The following is a 9,369-nucleotide window of genomic DNA, read 5'->3' as shown; positions in this document are numbered from 1 at the left end:
TTTTGAGTTTGTGTTATGAATTGTATCAGATTTACAAATCTTATTTTGATTTTGTGTTATGAATCCATTAATTTGGTGAAGATGAACACAAAAATATGAATTGTTACGGTGACGTTAGTGCCGTGATTATGAAGATTGGTATTCCTTATTGTAACACCCTGATTAGTGGCCTAGATGAAACAAATAAATAATATTATTTTTATTATATTTTATAAATATGATATTTGAATTATGGATAAATAATGACGACTAAATATAAAAGAGAAATGATAAATTATGACTTGATAAATTATTAAGTGGAATCGTTTGTGACGATGGTCACATAAAATATAAGTTTGTTTGAATTAGATCCCGTTAAGACGGTCTAACGTGATCATTATATGTAGATAGTGGGTTTAATTCCAATATATATTAATTGAGGAGGTTACTCATGTTAAGGTAATCGGTATATATGGATATGTGTAACTATCATTTTATTTTAGTTGTGATAACAATTAGAATAGAGGGATTATCCTACCGACGAACGTTATATACTTCGTAATTTTATACTCTAATTTATGAGTCCATAATTTGATTCAAGATAAATATAAGTGTTTAATAATTCATGTTAATCTACAATTGAAGCAAGGTAAGTTGATTTTAATTTCTCGTGAATCACTTATCTAAATGAATGGTTCTAGTATGGTTAATGAGAAACTTGAATATAATGATTTAATTTGGTTGTTATTAGTTGTAATTTGTAGAAATTGATGATGGTTATAGATTTGATAAACTTGGTGAATATGTTCCAATTTGATCGTTTGTGATACATGGTGAAAATGTTGACTGCTAGTTCCTAAGTTATAGTTTTATGGGTTTTGTTACAAATAGGATTGGTTATTGTTCTATATTGTTTGAATCACAAAATTAGTATTGAATATAGTTTAGTCGTGGTGTTTGGGTATTGTCTGAACCATTTTTATGCTTAAAATATATCGAAATAGTGATTGGTGTTAAGTGGTCCGAACAGTTTCTGCTACATGTGATGAACTCGATCTGTGCGGATCAGGACCCGAACCGTACGGATGAACCCAACCTGTGACGATCGCTCCAAATTCGTATGGACAATACGTCATTCATCGATTTCATTGCGAGGTATTTGACCTCTATATGATACGTTTTGTAAACATTGCATTCTTTTGAAAAGGCACACCATAAATGAATATTTAAATCAAAGGTTTTCGACATCTGATGATTTCTACATATAGACAATCATCGTAATATAATAGTTTACAATGATACTTCCGTTGACAATGCAGTCAAAATAAGATACATGGTGATGATTTGGTGAATGCAACGTTTTCTTGAAAAGTATGTCATGTAAGACTCCATGCACATAGCTTGTCTAACATATAAGCAAACAGCGAAAGACTTCTAGGAAACCTGAGAATAAACATGCTAACAAGTGTCAACACAAAGGTTGGTGAGTTCATAGTTTTATTGTTTTGTATAATCTGTATATAAAAGTGGATCACAAGATTTCAGTTGTTTCATCCAGAAACGTTTATCAAAAGTTTGTCAATAGATTCTACGTAACAGAGCACCCTGGTAACTAAGCTTTAACGTTATAATGATAAATACCCCATTCGTTTTAATAGACGCAAACCAACGTCTCCTAAACTCAAATAACACACGTCCGTTAAAAGGCTAGCGCTCTAGCTCGGACGGGGATGTCAAGCCCTATGGATCCATATACTGTTATTCGCGTCCACCAGTCCATATCCTATGTACTGGCAGCTACTAGTTACCAAAGCTAAGGGATTTTCGGTTCAAACTCAGTGTAGAATTAAGTATGTACTTGTATCCATTGCGTTTAAAATAAATTGCATGTATTCTCAGCCCAAAAATATATATTGCAAAAGCAATTAAAAACGGAGCAATGAAACTCACCTTAGCAGCACATAAAGTTGTTCATCGTAATGTGACCGAAACTCGGAATATCAAATAATCCTAGATCTCAACCTAGAGAACATATGTTGGTCAATAAATGTCTATCAAGCTAGGTCAGGTCATAATGTATCACAATCCCAATGCTCGAGATCGACATACAAAAGTTATCCAAAGTCGTTTCAAAAAGTCAATTTTGACAATAGTTCAACAAACGAGACGTACCTTATATAAGGATTCATTTACTCGGTTGGTAATAGTTAAAAGTTCACTTTATCAATCTCGTAAATAAGTTGTTTAAATCTTAATTGCAGATTCAAAAGCAATTTCAATTAACGTCAATCATAATTCAGTTGATCATATCTTTTAATCCGTTTATCGAAACTATTCAATATCTAAATGAAAAGTTATTGATTTTTCGCCAGCTTTCCAAAAACATGTATATCATATACCTTTTACCAGTAGTATATGTATTTAATTAGTGATTCATTATAAACTGTTTAACGACGAAATTTAGTATACAAGCATGCATAAACATATATACTCGAGCACTAGACATGGATACACTATTAATTTATAAAAGATAAAATATAAATGCTTACGTATCAATATTGTGATTCAATATTTCAGAAAAGTACGTAGACGCGACGAAGATGATAAACACTAGTTTGACTTACGAGCAATACCCTCGAACAATACCCATAACCTCCTTAGTAGTAACCCATAGTTTCCTTAGCTCTATCCCGCTTGAAAACCCATTTTGAAAGTGACACGCTCATGACCTCGTCGTAGTATTTTAAGTGATATGATTATTAATAATAATACTAATAATAATAATAATAATAATAATAATAATAATAATAATAATAATAATAATAATAATAATAATAATAATAATAATAATAATAATTTAAATAAATAAATAACTTATGGAGTAATATATGTGTAAATAAACTCGAGCAGAAACTGGCCTTTTATAAGCAACTTTTTGGAATCTGATGCCCATGCGATCGCATGGGTTTTTAGTGTATTTTCCATGCGATCGTATGGTCGCCTGATCCAGCTCAAAATGTTTTTGTTTTCTTGTTTGTCGACATATTATTATATAATATATATAATATATATAATTTAAATAATTAATTATATATTATATTAAATTCATGTGCATAGTTGACTTGTAATTTTCGTTCCGATGACTCGTACGTTGTCACTCGACTTATGTCCCGATTCCGGTTTCTCGAACGCATTTTCATACGCTTAGAAAACTCGCAATTTACGTTTTGTGACTCGTACCTTTGTCAAAATATTGTCTTAAATTATCAATAAACTATATCATTCAAAGTGTATCTTAAACTTTCGAGTGTTTTGGTCATTTACTTCTATAAATCATTGCCTCGCTATTTGTTAATATATATATAATAACAAATCATTTTATAACCAAGTTAATATATATTTTCAACATTCATAAACACATTTTAAATATACGTCGCAAGTTATTCATATAATTAATATTCCAACTTATCATATATATTCAAATAAATATTTAAACCAATAAGTTTAATGTACGGTATCAAACAATTAATACATTGTTACGTTTTCAAGTTATAGTATATATATATATGTATCTATATACATATAATTGTTCGCGAATCGTCAAGAACAACCGAAAGGTATTTGAATATATGAAAGTGGTTCAAAAATTTTGAGATTCAGTTTTACAGACTTTGCTTATCGTGTCGGAAATGTTAATCATACAAAGATTAAGTTTAAATTTGGTCAGAAATTTTCGGGTCATCACACAACCGTACAGATTGACTATTTGGTTATTAATTGACATTTAAGTGTTGTTGGATTTTTTAATAGTTGGTATATATATAACCGAGATTTGATTACTGAATTGAATTATATTATTCTCAGGTGATAAGAGTAAACAGAAGACTCAGTAATATTAGACCACTGAGTACTTGTGGATATCGGTGAGTGGAACTATCCTTTCAGATATTAGTATAGAGTAGCTAGTTATGCTACTGTTGCCCTGACCGACCGGTTAGATTGCCATGATAGTATAATGTTGATATGATGTGTTGATTATATGTGCACCAGTTGATTCGATCTTGATTTGTGAGGTCGGATGCTGGGAGCCAGTCTTGATTTGTGAGGCTGAGCTCATGAGGTCAACCTTGATTTGTGAGGTTGGGTTCGAGTGTTACTATCTGTGTAGTATAGCTTTGAATGACACATGCATTGCGTCTGGATTTCTATGCGAAGGAGTCAGTAACAGGAACTATCGGTAAACTCTATCCCGATCAGCTAGGGTTGCAGGTCAGGCCTGGCTGCCGGTCCTCTGAGATGGCAAAGTTGTTTGTTGATAGTTGTTACCCACAGTTGTATGATTTGATACTGTATGCTAATGCTGTTATGATAGTTTCATTCACTTAGCTTCGTGCTAATCCCTCTCATCTTCCCTGCAGGTTGTTGATTATTGCATGCTAGTATTTGGGAGAAGATGGGATGTTTAGTGGATATGTTTGACAACCTTTGGAACTCTGATGTCGTGATTTTGTAATAATGAAACCGTTTTGTTAAGTAACACCATATTGCGGGTTTTTGAATAATAAATACTTGTGTTTAATAAAGAATTATCTTATGGTTGTTTTAATTACTTCCGCTGTGATTTCAAAAAAAAAAGTAGGGTGTTATAATTATTTTAAAGAAAAGTGCAGGTAGTTGTGGGTTCTTGTTTTTATAAATTTATAATATGAAAATATAAACATTATGAAGAAAAGCATAGATCAAGGAACTTCAAACACAAGAGAACAATCGATGATTAACCAAATCTGTAATCAATCACAAGATTACAGAATAACAAAGTACATCACTCTCACACACTCGTTCACAATGTATGAACCAAAGATCAAGCATAAAACTCTCAAGATTTAAACAATTTGTGAAACAGAAAGTCCTAGATCTCAAAGTGAGAACGAGAGAGAAAATACAGAAATACAGTGAAAGAAAAAATAACCTGAATGAATAAATTATTCCAGAAAACCCCTTTTATAACCAAATAATTTAGACTTCATGGGCTCAAGTGGTGTTGGGCTTCTTTTGGGCTTCACTTTGGACTTGATCTTGAGTATACTCCAACTTAAATATTTAAGACCCATTTTGATCACAAATAAATTAAGAGTCCAATAACTTAAAAATACAGCATCCCAACTCCATGCAGACTTAGACTTGTGCAGCTACACAACTCTTTAGCACAGCTACACTTCAAGCTGGAACAATCTGCAATAAACTTAACCCAGAAATAAGTAGCAGAATATACAATTTTCATGTTAGATTGTAAAAGTAATGTATAAAAGTTAATACTCCCCCTCAATCTGAACATGAAAACGGATCCAACATAACTAATTTTTCACATAAGAGATTATGATGAACACCATTTAAACTCTTTGTGAATATATCTGAAATGTTTTCTGCAGAATCAATCTGCTCAGTTCTAATAATCCCTTTTGAAATCTTTTCTCTTACAAAATGCAAATCTATTTCAAAATGCTTTGTTCTTTCATGAAAAACAGGGTTCTTTCCAATTTGAAGAGCAGATTTATTATCACAAAAAATATTAGCTGGAAAATCAGACAAAATTTTTAAATCATTAAGTATTTTTAGTATCCAAATGATCTCACAAGTTATAGAAGCTAAGGCTCTATACTCAGCTTCTGCAGATGATCTAGAAACTGTTGACTGTTTCTTTGATTTCCAAGAAATTAAAGATTTTCCAAGAAAAACACAAAAACCAGTAACAGACTTTCTTGAAAAATTACATTTTCCATAATCTGAATCAACAAAGGCAGAAAGAGTATACCTTTCAGACTTGGAAATAAAGATACCATTACCTGGAGACTTCTTCAGATACCTTAATACTCTTAAAGCAGCCTTCAAATGTGAATTAAGTGGAGAATGCATATGCTGACTTGAACAATGTACCACATAAGCAATGTCTGGCCTTATTAGAGTTATATATATTAATTTCCCAATGAGTTTTTGATACTCACTTACATTGTCTAACAAAAAATCAGAACTACTATGATGATCAGAGTTATCAAAAACAATACCACATTCCATAGGTGTTATAGCAGGTTTACTAGCAAACAATCCAAATTCAGAAATTACTTCAAGACAATACTTTCTTTGAGACAAAGTAACACCATTTGACTGATCAACTAACTCAATTCCCAGAAAGTATTTTAGCTTGCCAAGATCTTTAACTCTAAATTTTGTGTTTAAAAAATCCTTACACCTTTTGATTTCAGCTTCACTATTCCCAGTAATCACAATGTCATCCACATACACAAGCAGATAAACACACACATCATCATTACACTTAGTAAATAAGGAATAGTCATTAATACTTTTAACAAAACCAAATTCAGAAAGTGCATCACAAAATTTCTCATTCCATTTCCTTGGAGCCTGTTTTAAACCATACAAAGATTTAACTAATTTGCATACTCTTTTATCATCTTTACTAAAGTATCCTTCAGGAAAATCCATATAAACATCTTCTACTAAATCACCATACAGAAAATCATTGTTAATATCAAGTTGATACAATGGCCAACAATTATTAATAGCAATAGAAATAACAATTCTCACAGTAACCATTTTCACAACAGGACTAAAGGTTTCATCAAAATCTAATCCTTCTCTTTGATTATAACCTTTTGCTACTAATCTAGCCTTATACCTATCAATCTCACCAGAAGACTTGTACTTTATTCTATAAACCCACTTACAACCTATAGATTTTCTACCTATAGGTAAGTCAGTTAGAATCCAAGTACCATTCTTATTTAAGGCTTCAATTTCATCATTCATAGCATTTACCCAGTTCTGATCAAGAGCAGCCTCAGAGTAAGTTTTGGGTTCACAGCCTTTATTTAAATTAACAACAAAGCAAAAATTTTCAGAACCAAGTTTGGAGTAATTCACATATTTATTTAAACCATATTTTACTTTTCCATCAAGAACAAAGTCCTTAAATTTTGTTGGTAAATTACTCCTTCTACTTGTTCTTCTTAAACAGTTTCATTTTTAGTAACATTGGTATCAGTATTGCCCTCAAGGACAGTGTGCTCAGCACAAATATTCTCATCATTGGAAGTTGCAGGTATACTTTCAACAATTTGAATTGTTGAAGTATGATTGCCATCATCCATAAGACTGTCTCTCCCTTCATCATTGGAACTTAAATCATTTTCAGTCAAAAAACTTTCTTTACTTTTAGAACTCACATCATACCTATCAGAAACAGTACTTGACTCTTTTGGATTAACAGCATTGTCAAAATCAAAATAAGGTGAATCAAAAAAGTTTAAATTGTTTAACTTTCCTTCATCATAAACAGTTTTGTATACAGAATCAAGTTTGAAAGGAAAGATGTGTTCATAAAATTTGACATCTCTTGAAAAAACAAAGGTTTTTATCTTCTAAGCAAAACAGTTTAAAACCTTTTTTAAAATTAGAATATCCTATGAAAACACACTTTAAAGACCTGGGAGAAAATTTATCATGATTATTCAAAACATTTGCAAAACACAGACATCCAAATGATTTTAAATGGGAGAGATTTGGACTAGACCCATACACCAACTCATAAGGACACTTTCCTTTCAGAACTGCAGATGGTAACCTGTTAATTATATAAGTTGCAGTTAATATACATTCAGACCAAAGATAAAGAGGAATTCCTCCTTGAAACATAAGTGACCTAGCTACATTTAAAAGATGTCTATGTTTTCTTTCAGCTATTCCATTTTGTTGAGGAGTGTATGCACAAGATGTTTGATGTATTATACCCTTAGCCTTTGTAAATAATAACATTTTATTATTTACAAACTCAGTACCATTATCACTTCTTATGATTTTAACATGTTTTTCAAACTGAGTAAAAAAGCATATTAACAAACAGCTCAAAACAATCAAACACTTCATTCTTTGATTTAAGTAAATAAACCCAAACAACCCTAGAATAATCATCTACAATAGTAAGAAAATACTTAAACCCTTCTTTACTTTTAACTTTATAAGGCCCCCAAACATCTAAATGAATAAGTTCACCAATTTTATTTGTTTTGTGTTCACTTAAAGGAAAGGGTTCCCTTGTTTGTTTTGCCTTATGACAAACATCACAAGGACTATTGTAAGACACTTTTTCAAGACTAAGTTTTGACTTTAATGCACTCATAACTTGGTCAGATGGATGACCAAGCCTATTGTGCCATAAGTTGAAACTTTTAAAAATTTTAGAAGACACATTGGCAAAACAGGGCTTACTTTTACTTAACTCATTAAAGAAATATAAACCACCAGATTCACTACCAGTCCCCATCAACCTTCTTTGAGTTAAATCCTGAATGTAACACTTATCAATATCAAAACTCACAACAAGATTATTGTCCTTAACAAGATTATTTACATATAACAAACTAACACGGTATTGTGGAATAACAAGAACATCATGTAGCTCAATCTTGTCAGAAAGTTTTAAATTTCCCATTTATTTTATAACAGCAACAGTACCATTTGGATGATTTACAGTTAAATTTAAATCAGAGACATCAACAACATTAATTAAGTTTGTATTTGAAGAAACCATATGTTGATTAGCTCCAGAATCAATAATCCACCCATTTGAAAACTTTTCAGATGTGTTCATACAATTAGTAGAAAAGAAAAGATTGAAATTGTCATTAAAAAGAGTATTATTATTAACAAAAGTACCTGCCATATTGGCATCAAGATTTCCAGCACAAGGTTGATCCTTAATAAGACTAAGAAGTTTCATAATCTGATCACTAGTAAGTTGCACAGAAGAACTACAACCATCTTTTTTGTTAGTAGAACAATTATTACTGTTAAATCTAGGTGACCCTTGATTAAAAGGTTTTTTAATATAACCAGGAGGATATCCAATTAACTCATAACACCTATCAACAATATGTCCTAACATATTACAGTTTGTACACTTAAGAGGTGGATTCTTGAACCTTTTCTTGTTATTATTAAAACCAGTTTTACTAACAAATGCAGTGGGTTGACTTTTAGTATTATGTATATTTCCAGAGTGCATTCTATGTGATTCATCCCTAGAAATAATAGAGAAAGCAACTTTAACAGATGGAACAGGATTACTAGTTAGAATATGACTTCTTATAGGTGTATATACATCATCAAGACCCATTAAAAACTGCATAAGTTTTAAAAACTGACAATGATCTTGAAAAGACTTATTTGCAGACACAACATCATCAATTTAACCATTTCATCAAACTGTCTCCACATAGCATTTAGTTTATGATAGTAATCAGATAAAGATAAACCAGATTGACTACATGAATTAATTTACTGGTATAAATTGAATGTAACAGAAGCATCAACTTT

Source organism: Rutidosis leptorrhynchoides, chromosome 5 (genome assembly GCF_046630445.1).
Source record: "Rutidosis leptorrhynchoides isolate AG116_Rl617_1_P2 chromosome 5, CSIRO_AGI_Rlap_v1, whole genome shotgun sequence".
In the NCBI taxonomy this organism is placed as follows: domain Eukaryota; kingdom Viridiplantae; phylum Streptophyta; class Magnoliopsida; order Asterales; family Asteraceae; genus Rutidosis; species Rutidosis leptorrhynchoides.
The sequence above is the reverse complement of the archived record's forward strand: the minus strand, read 5'-3'. Positions refer to the sequence as shown.